We start from the raw sequence: 15011 nt of genomic DNA on the forward strand, positions 1-15011 counted from the left end.
TGATTTCTTCACTATACCAGACAATAGAGATGTTACAGTTTTTTTGATAAAAATACTTGTCACTTTTGCATTTTATTTTGTTCATAAAGATGTCCTCCTGATTTTTTTATTGGAGCTACAAATGTCTACCATGACATAAAATACTAAGCCCCAATGTCTCACTACCTAAATTAACACCCTGGCTATAAAAGCTAAATGCATCAGTAGAAGATTATTGGTTCTTAGAAAGGCAAGTTTTCAACTAAGTCTTGTGGGTGCAACATTTTGATCTTGTAGTGTTTGATGTTTCATGATTTCGATAACATAATAGAAACCCAGTGAACCCACTAGAAAACAAAAATATTCTAGATATAGTTCTCACTAAAATTGCTCCAGCCTCCTAGTTTCTCCTTTTCCAATTAAGTTGGACCATAAACTAGAGACACTTGTTTTCAAAATCACCATATCCCCTATTACCAGTGTTCTGTATTTATGACTCCCAAAAGGTGAATGTTACACAATTATATAATGAAAGCCCTAAATGTATCCATGAAATCACTAATGTTGATCCCCAACACAGCAGATAATGTCACTAAGGAAATTTATGCCCGGTTAGACAAATTCATTGATCTAGTAATCCCAACTAGAACCAGATTAAATGAGACATGTAAAGACCCCCCCCTAGTAATCAATGACATGAACTTTATAATAAGACAAAAATAATGCCTTATGCACCATATACAAATGGCTAAAGTAGAAGTTTTAGTTTTCCTTATATTTCAGCCATTATTCACAGTTCCCTCTTCACTGGACATCCACACTCTGTAATGACACTGATGTTTCTGGGGAGCTGTAAGACTTTCAGTCCAGAAGTGTGCAGTATTTGCAGCATTCGGACATAAATGAGTGGCTGAGATATGAAAGAGAAACAAGTTATCATGAAAGAATCCTGACCCCCTCATTGAAGTGTTTCATGTTTTGCTTTTTCTTTTTTACTGTATGCTTCTTTAATGTGATAACAATAAGCATGTTTCTTTGAATTGTTGATTCTATGTTTTAATAATATGTATTTATGTAGTGTTGTTTATTTAAATGATTGGGTCATCTGGTTATATAATGTAGTTGTGTTTATCTTAATATGATTTTTATTGTCACTATCATTCTTATGAAGTCCTAAGTGTTATATGGGACAAAAGTACTCAATAAATGTTTCATTATTTCCTCCTGTTGTATAAGTTGAACCTGGTGACCTATCTTGAAATTGTGTTTTTTGTCACTGTAAAAGCAACAGACCTAAGAAGTAAAAGCAGATGCATGGATGGAAAAATACAGCCAGAACTACTGCAGCAACACTTATGTGGCATATGCAGCAGGTCTCATCTAAAAATGTCAGGGTCAAGAAGAGCATTGTAAGGAAATAATTTGTTCACTGTAAGAGACACCAGTTGTAAAGCACTGTTATATATTTATTTTAAATGCATTCTCTGGCATTTATCTGTGGCACGCACTTCTTTAGTTAAACTCCACTCACATCTTCCACGCATTCACGTCATCATGACAACTACTGCAGAGACATTCAGTCTCAGTCTGTTAGAGACACACCTGCAGTGTTTACTAAACTGTAAATTAAAAGGGTCTATATTATATTCTCGAAAGCCGACAATGTCGAATCTGACATTGTCGGCACGAGAATATCGAAACGCTAAGAATCTCGAGCGTGTAAATGGAAATCTCTGTAAGGAGAGATTTACATTTACTGCAATGCAGTGCAGTCTCTGAGTTGGTATATTTAAGTAGCGGGGGGGTGGGGTGCAGAGGGGCTTGCCCCACTGCTTAAACCCATTGGGGTACGTTTTTCTTTTTTTTTTTGTCTTTTTATAAGGTTGACGTTTGAAGACATCGACCATATGGTGTCATCATAATATGTTGTTCGATGTTTTCACCCATCAATCTTATACTATAGACCCAATTAAAAGCTGCTGTTCTACTGGATTTAGGGTATCTGTGTAAAACTACAAGTATAGCTCAACTGCATACATTAGTCACTTGCTAAAGACTATAAAGAAAGACACAATGTACCTACAAACTGGCATTTGCAAATGATCTTTAAACTTTACGGGAAAGGTAGAACTCCTCAGAAAAAATTGTATAAAAATATTACCAAAAAAATGAAAAGCACTATAAGGACCAGTATAACAAGTGATGAACAGAGATTAGCTTCTGAAGCAAAGGATAACTACAAATATTTCTTTAACTATGTTAGAAAAAAAATAGCACTCAACATTACTCTGAACTTTTCCTAAATGGGACAACCCATTCCAGCTCAAATAACACAAGAAATATACCAGCAAACAAGCTCTCCACAAACTCAGCAAATATGCCACCAAACAAATTCTCTGCAAACTTCACCCACAAAAGTTCTGTTCCAAATATGATTCAACCCAGAATCCTTTATGCCAACTATTTTCAATAAAGAACACATTCTTAAGTTGTTATCAAAAACCAAGAACACTTCCTTCATGAAAAGCATATATATATATATATATATATATATATATATATATATATATATATATATAAATATATATATATTTTTTTTTTTTTTTTTTTTTTTTTTAACTGTAGCAAGCTGATTGCTACATTTGTAGCAGTCGGCTTGCTACAGCTTACACCTAACAAAGCGCTAGTGTGCTCAACTCCCTTTCTATACCAGCATTCAGAAATACCAGTACATAAATAAAAATACAGGAAGGGACAATCGCTCCACATAACACCTTGCACCTAGTACAAATGCTCCCTTCACCCCATCCTTGTTACACTATTGCACAGTAGTCATATAAGTCATGCAGCTTGTCTTGATCTGGAAAAAGCAATAACACCTCATGCCAGACTTGCAAGAGAACTGACATCTCTAAACATATATCCTTACATGGTAAGATGTAGAGCCAGTTAGCTGAAAGACAGCAATCATATATATGTATGGTAGGTGCTTCTTGAAATAGTGCTAAGGTATTCATTGGGGCCCCTCCAGGGGTATGTACTGGGTCATCTCTTGTTTAGCGTCTATTTCTCCAGTCTCAAAATTAATAACCCCTTGTTAACCAGATTTTCAGATGACTGCAAACTGAGTGTAATGGTCAAAAGCCCCTCAGATGTCTGTACTCTTCATAAAGAACTTACCCTAGTTAGTATGTGGTATATTGATAATGGAGTTAAACTGAATATCAAAAGTGTAGTATTGTTCCTTTCAGAAAACAGAAATTCCCCACAGCATACATTATAGAAAATATACCCTTTCTATATGAAAAGGTAGTCAGGATCATGGGCACTAGGATGGAGATTTCTCTGTCCTTTGATCATCACATGACAACTGTAGTCAGGAAATCCTTTTATTTAGCACAACTAACAGCTAAAGATTTGTCATCCGGATCCAAAGACATTATTATTGCCCTTTATTCAACACTGACCAAATCCATTGTAGAGTGTAGCACCCCATTCAGTATGTATCTCACTTGACATACCATCAAACTCAAAAAGCACCAGAGGTTCCTAAGAAAAAGATGTCTTTTCTTCAGAATCTTAGTTACCAGGACAGACTGAAAGCTGTGTCCTTGTACTTTGCTTCTTATAGACTCCTGAAGGGGAACCGTGCCTTACTTACCATAAAGTTAGATATCCAGTGGTCCTTGTTCTCCTACATATTGTTAATACTATAACAAAAGATCTAAACCTTCATTAATAGATAAACAAAACATGGATGGTGGAGAAATAGATTCATCACCCAGTGCTTTTCTCTTCTCTGAAATAAACTTCCTTTGAAGGTTAAACAAAATGATTCAATATTTTCCTTCAGACTAAACCTAGATGACTAGATGGGTGCAATCTGCAATTTACAATTTTTACACAATTTGCAACTGGCCTCTCCTTCCATAAGAAAAGAGGTAAAGCCTGAGCATGAGTGTTACAAAGGTGTACATAGTCTTTGGACTGCATGGCCTTGAAACCTGTGAATCCACAGTTTAAAAAAATGTCCGGCTATGAAACATTTGAGCTTGTATCTCAGAGGCAGCAGCAGCCCAAGCTGACAGTACCTTAACTTTATCAAAGTCCTGATACTCAGTTCATTCCATGTCCACAAATGCCTTGAGAGGATTCTAGTCCAGTCATTCAAGTCCCATCCTTCTGGTGATTATACTACTCAAAGGCCAGAAAGTACCATGAAGCTCATCCCCTTTGGTTAGTTTCTTAAGAGGTGGAATTGCTTTCGGCACTACCACAGACTTAATAATCACCATCTTCCCCACAGCTACTACAGCAATAGTCTGAAGCAGTTGTTCTATGATCATCATCTTGACATAAAAACAAATGCAGATGTATCCCATGAATCTCCCAGCTCACAACATCACATTGCTCTTCTAATTGTATTTCAGGCAGTAAAAGTCAACTCTGAATCACTTTGGCATGGAATAAATTGGACCAAATATGATTACTACAATCACCAGTGTGGTATAAAATACTGCTGCAGAGACCTATAGTCTATAAAATAATGAATGTTTATTAATTAGAAGGAAAAATACTGAGGTAGACTTTTTTTGTATATACAGATGAAGTGGAAGATACTAAATAAAGGACCTTTTCTTTTAATTCCACAAATAAAAAGCAGTCTTTCATATTAATTTTGACAAAATCCAAAGGAGCTTTAAGCCAGTTTCCTCCTTTTTGGATTCCTAATAGGAAATATCCAAGCTTATTCAAATAATTCTGAAAGACCTTCTTTGCAACAGCACTCTCCAAAGAGCTCCTGTTCTAGTACAAATTCCCCCAATATCAATAGGCCAACATCAGTCCAATAGCCCTCCTTATATACTTCATTTCAGTGTAATAATTGTACAGCTAAAATTGCTGTGAATCCTCTCTGGCCAATACAAAAATCTAGCTGCCTGTCTTACAATACTGTTTAGTACAGTATCAGTTTTATTTACATTGTCACTTCAGTTTTAAAACATTTTAACACATCACTGGGTCGCACTGAGTAACTGTATCTATATCTATCTATCTATCTATCTATCTATCTATCTATCTATCTATCTAATACAACGTATAATATGTATATATGGAATTTCAAGTGCCTGACACACTAAGGCTTTTGTGTAACAAAATGTAGCTTCATTATCTAAACATAGCACATGCTGACTGCCAAGAAAAAATTAAAAAAATGTAGTAGCAGGTGAAATAATAGAGCAGCCCAATTTTCAATAAAGCGCATCTGTTCAGTTCATTAATCACTTTAGCAGAAATGTTCAGTTCATGTGCAAAATATTTAGAGCTGACAATCTTAAATGCACCATCCAATGAAACAGTACTCAAGCAATGCAAGTCTCATTCAACAGTGCTTGAATTAGTTAATTCAAAGTACCTTGGTACCAGAAATTCCACTTGTGAGGGAATAATGTTTTTTTCACCAGCACCTTTCTGAGCAGTTCATAGACTTAACTGCCATTAACAAGTACTGTCTCCCAAAACAGATTTCTTTCTTGGAATCATCTTTTCTGGCCTCAGCTTGCCAGTCCATGTACTAACATGTTCCAGACTCCTCTGGACTCTTGCCCGAACAACTTCTGCTGTGCTGACTCTATCCTGGCTTTAAAAATCACAGGTGTACAGCTAACATCTATTACCTGAGCTGCAGGTGTAAAGGCATCAATCCCTATTTCTTTGCTTTTTGTGTACTCTCCCATACAATGGATTCATTCTCCTGTTACCAGATACTACATATATTTCCCTTTCTAATGCTGTTTCTCTAAAACCAGTTTGTGCCTACTTTCTATATCTATCAGGTATTTTCCCAGTGAAACCACCATGCTTTGGTACAGATAAACCACCTGACGTTAAGCTTGCTGGTAGGCCTCTGTGTCCAAGAAATACCACTTGTATTGCACTAGTGAACACGAGGGTGGTTTTTGATTAAGAAGCAGAACAACTGAAGTGTCAGGGCTCACCTGCAGAGCTTGACATTGCATTCTTTCTGCTGATGTAGCCTTTGTATGTAGGTGTGATCTGTAAATATGATGAATTCCTTAAGTAATAGATAATAACACAGTGACTCCAAGGCCCACTTTATAGCCAGATATTCTGTCTCTGCCTCTCTCATAGAATATTTGGTCTAGGATTTCTTCAGTTTCCTCAACATACAGCAAATTGCATGCTCTTTTTACCATGTTTTCTGGATTAGCACTGCCCAAAACCTAACCTCTACAGAATCTCTATAAAACATGACAGGTTTTAAGAAATTAGGAGACACTGGAATTGGATAAACACAAAGAGTCTGCTTAAGTTTTTGAAATATCTCCAAAGCTTTTAATATTTACTTGAACGATTCAGAAAACTTCCCTTTTGTTAGGTTTGTGAAGGGACATACTGTGGAGGTATACTGCTGAATGAATTTCCTGTAGTATCCAGCAAGACCAAAAAAGCTCATACCTGGCTTTTCATCTCTGGGACTGGCTAGTCCTTAATGTCCTCTGTCTTTTCTTTTTGGATTGGATCAGCCATATTCCACTTATATATACAAGATATCTTTTTTATTTTTTTATTTATTGATTCTTTGTTGATTGGGGTAGTCCCAATAGGTTAGTGGCCTGTTTTTCCTGGAGAGACTCAAGGTAATATTTATATTACTGGGGGTAACTTGGCCAGTGCATACGGGACCCTACTCGTCATTGTTGTGAGTGGGAACCATTTTGCAGGAGCAATTTCTGTTTCTATTCCAGGTGTAGAGGTGTCTTGGAGTAGTATGTAGATAGATGGAGAGAAAAGGAGATAATCGAGTGGTGCGAGAAATGAAGCAGGAAGCAAACATCAAGACATGAGAATAAGTGTGGGATTCTGAGGAGTTTTTTTCAAAGAAATCTGTTTGATGTAAAGGAGTTGGCAAATGATGGATGTATAATTACAACCCTCCAGTTCGGAGGGTTGCAGGATGATTTACTTAATGAAATTGTGATGCACAGTGAGCCAGAAAATGAAGGAGATGTTTCCTAGTGGGGACATTATAGAGAAAATACAAAAAGGAGGATGCAGAGAGAATCCTGAAGAATAATGGTGAGATGGAAAAGAAAACATATTCAGACAAAGTAAAAGAAGGCAAAAAGGGATTAGCAGAAAAGAATGCAGAAGTAAATGAAAAATGGAAGTACGTGGTAAGGATTCGAATTAAAAAAGAGAAAGAAATGTATGGGCATGACGTGTATGACAATTTAATAGCTCCTTTGAGTGTAAAAGTACACAAGGTAAGAGCATTTATTCTTAATAACAAAGAGACATTTCATGACGTTATATTTAAGACTGTTTTTCAGTACAAAATTGTCTTGAAGAATATGAAAAAAAGACTGTAACCTATGGAATTTTTATGCGATAAAGGCATTTAACAGGGAAATAAAAAAGAAAATCCATGTACAATTTCAAACAGAGGTGGAAAGAGAGACTTTGAAAGGACATTTGAAAACTTTATGTAAAGAAGTACTGGATATTGCAAAAGTTGATGATAAAAGGGGTTCGTGGACTGGTGGATGGGATTGTAATATTGTATTAAAAATAGAAAGAGAAAAAATTATACATATACCAAGCATGATAAATTTGGAGGGGAATCGGGGTGTTGTAAAATACTGGGGGATAACCCAAAACATGTTTTTTAAAGATAGACATTTGATAAGTAACTCTGATAAAAGAAAATGTTATATGTGTGGGGGAATGGGACATGATTCAAAAAATGTGAATTGAAATATTATAAATGGAGCAAAATTGGACGTTTATGGATGAATTGCAAGAAAGAAAATAAGAGCAAGGAAAAAGAAACAGAGATAAAAATGAACAAAGAGAAGAAACTTAAGAAGCAGCATCAACAGAAGAAAAATTACATGAGTAAAATAATAAAGAGGACATAGATGAAGGTTCTGAAATAAGTGATGAAGAAGACATAAATAGAGAGGTAGTAAAAGAAAAGAAGAATTACGTTATAAGATTGTTATGAAAATAATATGAAACAGATTTGAAACTAAAATATAAATATTATAATATAGAAGATAGTATATATGGTATAAAGGGGAAGGTTTGGCAAGAATTATTAATGACAGAGAAATTGTGAATGATATTATTAATAGAAAAGAAGTGAAAATCATGATAGGAGACCTTAATAAGGCATTTAATACAAATGGGCATGAAATCTTGTTGGTAATAATGAAAGAATATAATATAAGTGAGAAAGTTAGGAAATTATGTATGCCATTGTATAGTAATAAATTAAAAATACTTATAAATGGCTGGTTAAGCCAAGAGGTACATATGAAAAGTGGTATAAGACAGGGAGGTCCAATGAGTTGTATATTCTTTACATTAGTTATGAACATCATAGTATGTGAAATAAATTGTAAAATGAAGCAGATGGGTTATATAACATCTGAACAGTTAAGAATTTCATTTCTGATAACATATGAAATTCTGATAACATGAAAAGTGGTGTAAGACAGGGATGTCCAATGAGTTGTATACTCTTTACATTAGTTAGGAACATGATAGCATGTGAAATAAATTGTAAAATGAAGGAGGCAGGTTATATAACATCTGAATGGTTAAGAATTCCATTTCTGATAACATATGCAGATGATATTATAATAACTGCTGTAACACCCCACCACTGGAACAGTAATCAAGGAGCCTCAATCCTCAACACTAGCATCAGTGGGGATATACATGGGGAGGATGACAGGTACATACACAGTATTTCCAGATGCAGCTCTCTGCATCAAATGCAATTTCCCTTAAGAGCACACAGAGACCACAGTCAGTCCAAGGCTGGTTTCTCCCTCTTTCTCCAGATCAATAAAACCAAGCAGCACAAAAGCAGAACCAAGTACCACTAAAGCACAAAACACTGTCTTTGGAACACCAGTAGCAGAAATAAGTAGTCTGTAGGTGTAATCCCTCTTTCTCTAGATCCCCAATAAGACTCCCCACTGGCATAGCTATTGAGTCGAGATCTCAGCTGAGTGGCCAAGCCAAGACCTCCAGAACCCACTTTGTCCAGTCAGTGATTTGTGTCCCTGCCCAAGTAGCTGACACACATACACTTGGAGATTTGATTTATACACACACACACACACACACACACACACACACACACACACACACACACACACACACACACACACACACATACACACACACACATACACACACACATGGAAAAGGCTGGCCTAGGTTTACTAGCTATGCCTCATTCTGCCCATACTATAAGGTAATTCTTACTGCCAACAGCCACCTCTCTATCAACTACTTTAAGTGCCTTAACGAAGGGTGTCCAATCTTACTGTGTAGTATTACTATCAATACAAATGGTAGTTTGACCAAGAGCAAAGCTATTAGGAGTGGCCTAAACAGCATCATCAAATAAATATGTCAAGGCAGACCAGACACAATAAAGGTTTAAATATATTAAATAACAAAAGAACAAGATAATACTAAATATACATTTACAGTAACATCAGAGTTCAAAATCACAGAACATATTTAAAGCAAAATTTCATGACAGTCTCAAATAAATAAAGAAAAATACATAAGCTAAATTTTGGTATATTCCTGATTATATTTAAGAAAATTACTATAACCTAGTACCCTTAATTAGAGCAGCAAGGCATATGTGGTGAATAGATCCTCTAGCTGATGTTGTTAGGTCAAAGACAGAATACAGAGTGCTCAGCCTCTCTCAGAGATTTCTTAAATTGATATCTCAAATATTACTGCTGGGATAGCTTGCAGAATGACATCATTTCTTGTAATCTGACTCTATCCCAGGTAAAACCCCTACTGCTGAAAGCTAGTAGTATTTAGCATTTACCTGTGAAAATACATACATAAGGGCTTTCCCGCAGATCTTTCCAGGTCCTAGAAGTCATAAAGCAATAAAACACTTCCAAGACAGTACAGAAAACTTCTCATCACAGACAGTGTGTCTGTTGCTGCACTGAAACGGAAAGATAACACCTTTTTTATGGCCTAGCCATAAAGTAATTTAATTTCAGCTATTTTTCTGAAGTTTTGAAAGTTAACTTTCTATATTCCAGTTTCTTCTGTTAAAAATATATATATATTTAAACAGTTACAATAGTGTATGTACATTTCTGTTTTATTCCAGTAGGGCATGCTGTGGTTACATTTTAAGTACTTTGCTGAAACCTTTTCAACACACACTTCTGTACCAGCAGTTTGATTTACACCTAACATACAGTTCTAATACATTTGTAACACAAGTATCTTATATGAATCATGTTGATATTCACAAATGATATATAATTATTTACAAAATTCCAGATATCTGTGCTGGCAGTATCTCCCTTTGTCACAACTGCAAAAAAACAAAATTTGATAAAAGAAGTAATACGTTCTGTAAATGAGTGTCTAGAGATGATAAGGATGACTTTAAATAAATAAATAAGTAAAGGTTTAGGTGATCTAGTAAAGATAGGAGTATATATTTTACGATGAATTATATTTCTGTGTTAGGTATAACATTTAGGAATAAAGATGTAAGTAGAGTTCAATGGGGGGAAAACAATAAAAGAAGTAAAACAAACTTCTCTTTTCTGGAGGTCATATAAATTATCATTCAGAAAAAAAGCTTATTTGATAAATTCAGTACTGATGGGGAAAAAACATACTTAGCAAGTGTATTTATATTGCCAACAATATTTAACATTTGTTTAACAGGAGAGTCCGACTAGGACAGAGCCTATTTTCAGCAGAGGCCCAGGGATAAATGCTCCAGATACATGTCTTTGGAATGAGGCAGAAAACCAGAGCACCCAGAGGAAACCCACACAAATGCAGGGAGGACATGCAGACTCTGCACAGAAGGCACCCCAGCTGAGAATTGACGTGGAGAACTTCTTGGTGTGAAGCAACAACATTAACCTCTGCACCACTGCACTGTCCTGCCATTTGAAAAGGAATTATTTCAGGTAATATTTTCATTTATATGGGATTCTAGATTAAATCCAGTAAAAACAATCTAAACAATTAGAATCTTGTTATAACAAGATTGCTAGATTTGCTACTGAGACCCCATATAGGACCCATTACTGTGTAGCTCTCAAACAACTAAACTGGCCTGAGCTGCATCTGCTACTGAAACTCCACCAATTATCATTGGTACACAAACTATACTACTACCCAGCTAAAACTCCAGCCTCCAAAACCTAATTATACCTTATTCTATAACAAGAACCTTAAGATCTAGTACCCAAACTGCCTAGATGTCATCAGACATGACAATGATGCTGGGAAGTCCCTCTTTAGCTATTCTATATCTAAAGCTTGGAACACCCCACCTTGCCACCTGACTTCCATTTGCTCTGCCACTTATTTAAAAAGCTCCTCAAAGCACATTATATGAATACCTGGTTATGCTCGTGTGACTCCCTAGGATAAACACTTACTTAGCAACCTATTCTCCATCTAAACCCAATATGCATTACAATGTCATTCTCTGTTTATAGAACTAACCCATCTGTATTCTTGTTTTTATCCATAAGTCTTGATTTTATTTGCCCTTGTATTGATCCAGAAATCTTGACTTTAGCTTGCCCCGTCTAAACATTATGTTCACTAATCAATTGTTTTACTTTTCCATCTCACAGTGCTCAGTACTCAGCCATGCTGCGTCACCCCCTGCTAATTATTAACAACTTGACTAGCCATAACGTCCCAGCTGTTACACTGTTTCACCCCCTTTTTACTTACTAACATTCCTGACTAGCTTCAGCATCCCACACCACCACAATGAGAGTAGCATATTTATGTATCCCATCTATACTACTGTGTGAGTGAAGACCCTTCTAACTATGATTTCTATAGTAGTGCCATCAACATTGTTGCAAGAAATGTATATTATTTTTACTATGTAGTATATGAAATTATGTGCTAACATATATCGCCTGGTTTGCTATGTGTTATCTTAGGACATTTATTATGTAATAACTAGATATCCATAGTCTAAAGGTTATTGATTTCTTCCTGTTGATTTATGTATTTTATCCAGAGTTTTTCTCCCTGGGCCTCCGCTGAAAATGGACCTGTATCCAGTCGGACTTTCCCAGTAAAATGTAAAATAAAATAAAAAAATAAAAAAATAAATAAATAAAAAAGAAGTTTTGTATGTAAATAAAGAAGAAGAAGGTTTAGTATTAATTAACCCAGTGGTATATGCTGCTTCATTAAATTTGTACAAAATGTTAACATGGATAAATGAATAAGATGAGAGATTAGTAGCAAAATTGTATAAATATAAGTAAGATACATTTTGGGGTATGGTAAAAAAATGTAAAAGAGAAAAAGAGTGCATACATGAAGAAATAAAATGTTACTAGGAAAAAATATTTTTGTGGAAAATAAAAACTGATGATGAAAAAGATAGAAAAGTACGGTATAAGAATGTAATGATGAAACATTACTGCATAAAACCATGGGAAAATCTGACAGATGAAAAAAAAATAAAGCTATAAAAATAAGAATCAAATGATGTAATCAGAAAGCAGAATATCAAGACTTTTGGCAGACAGATAATAGATAAATTACCAGTAAAATGGAATATGCCATATAAAATTAAAAGTGATAGAATATGTTTACATTGTCAAGAAGAAGAAACTACAGAATATGTGTAGTGAATTGTAAAATAGTAAAAAAGTTATGGGGAAATTATGTAAAGAAGATTATTTTGAGGATATAAGAGAAGTGGATAAAATAAACATGGATATGATTAAATATGGATATCATAAGACTAAAGTAAAGAATATGTTAGAATAGATAAAACGTTATTTTATTTCATATAGATTATGTGGAATGAAAGACTAAATTAAATAATGTTTAATGTTAAATGGGTTTTCACAACAATGTTAAGTAAAATCAGACGGTGATTATGGAAAAAGGACTGGGGGTCTAATAGGGATAGAAATTTAGTATGATTGCAAAGAAAACTATGAATATGTGTAAATACATTCATATATCTATATGTTTGTACATTTGCAAATAGTTGTAAATATGTTAAAAATAAATCAAATCCAGGGTAGTTTCTTAGCAAGTCTACCAACTCTTCTACTCTCAGCATAGGGTAGCTGTTAAATTTAAAGAGACCATGTAGTTTTCTGAAGTCATTACAAAATTGGACACTACCATCCATTTTTGGAACTAGTACAACAGGACCATTCCAACCACTAGTTGACTCTTTAATTATTCCTAGCTTCAACCTTGCTTGCATCATCTCTCAGACCACTTGTATCTGAAATTTGGGTACCCTATAGGGTCTTAGATTAATTTTAACCCTGGGTCTGTTTCATGCAATGCAAAAAATACTCATTAGGTGCCTCCTCCTCCTGCTCTAATGTATTTTTCACTATATCTAATAGTCCTCTGGGGCATATGCAGTATAACAGTTTGAAGTGGCTAAATCATGCAAAGGCCTGTAGTTCTTCTCAGACTGAAATCATTAAATACAGCAACATCTGGTCCCAGTTTTTCCCATCTTTTTCTGTTGCCTTTCTCAATGCAGATTTCTGGATCATATAAAATTGTTCCAGCAGACTATTGGTTAGGGAGTGCTGAATTGATGTTCTCAGCTTTTACACTTGAAAGCATTTCAAGAAGTGTCGCAGCATGTTGGGCAAGTCCATTAGGATCCATTAGGATCTCCTGCAGTATCCTTACCTGCAAAATAGCAACACCATTTCACTCACTGTTGCTCTGGAATTAGTTTTCTTCTGAGGTGGATGGGCTCAACAAACCTGATAGCATTGTCCAGTATTACCAGGATATATTAATGTCCATTGCAGGACCTAACTAATGACCCTAATATTTCCACAAGTTCTTTCAAATGGAACTTCAGTTATAAACATGGGGATTAGGTGATTCCTTAAATCCAGCTTAGAAGATGTTCTCTGACACTCAGAACAACAGCTGCAATAGTTCTTAATTTCCTTTAGAATACCTTATTATAAAACCTAGCTAGGCCCTTCTGTTACTGGTATGTATGCCCATATGGTCTTGGAGCACTTCCCTGTGTACCATGTTTATGGCCACTTGCCTCAATGACTTGGGCATCAGTAACTGATGCATCATGCCCTGTCTTTCCTTTGCTATCCTACATACCAGGTCATTTTGCATTTCAAAGTAGGGTGAAGCTGGCGGATGCCTGATTGGGGAATCTTTCGCTAATGCCCTGGATATGTTCTCCTTGGCATAACTCAATATTTCATTCTCCAACTGGGCCTTATTTAAGCTTAATCAATCTCTCTGGTGGGCAGAAGGCTGGGACACTCTTTCCCTTCTGTGCATTGGGTGGTAGAAGGCTCTACCTCCTCTCCTATTAATGCAGGTACAGGAATCACTGTATCCCATTCCTGTCCAAGGAAGGACAGTTTGTTCTAGTGCTCTAAATGATTCTCTCTCTCTCTGGTATCCCCTTAAACTAAAGCCTCATTCTCTCTTCAGGGTTCTCCATCATCCTTTCTGCTATCATGTAGTTTCATTGCAAGTCAAGTTTCTTACTGAGGTGTCTGCTGCTCCCTACCTTTAGTGGGTAACTGTGTTCCAGGAACAGGGGTTATCCCAGTCTCTGAATAGGTTTATCCATATTTTGATCTCTCCAGGGCACGTCTACTGTTACTCCAGTTCTTGAAGAGCCCCTGATCTTATATCTCTCTAGGCATGTGAGCACATCCGTATCTTGCAAGGTGGTGAACTGCCTTGGTTGTGTTTTTGCAATAAGGGCTGTGCTGGATTTCTTAACATAATTCCCTTCTTACTGTCTCCAAAGGTCCTTAATAATGGTAAATTATGATCAATGACTATATCATGAGTGAGATAGGGAACCACTACTACCATATACATGACCATCCCAAACTGGGTCTGTACTTCCACTTGAGTAACTTTGTAATGCTTTCTCTCCCTATGGATACGTATGTCCTAAATAGACTTTGTGATAGAAC

Source organism: Protopterus annectens, chromosome 2.part2 (genome assembly GCF_019279795.1).
Source record: "Protopterus annectens isolate FY-2018-M chromosome 2.part2, PAN1.0, whole genome shotgun sequence".
In the NCBI taxonomy this organism is placed as follows: domain Eukaryota; kingdom Metazoa; phylum Chordata; order Ceratodontiformes; family Protopteridae; genus Protopterus; species Protopterus annectens.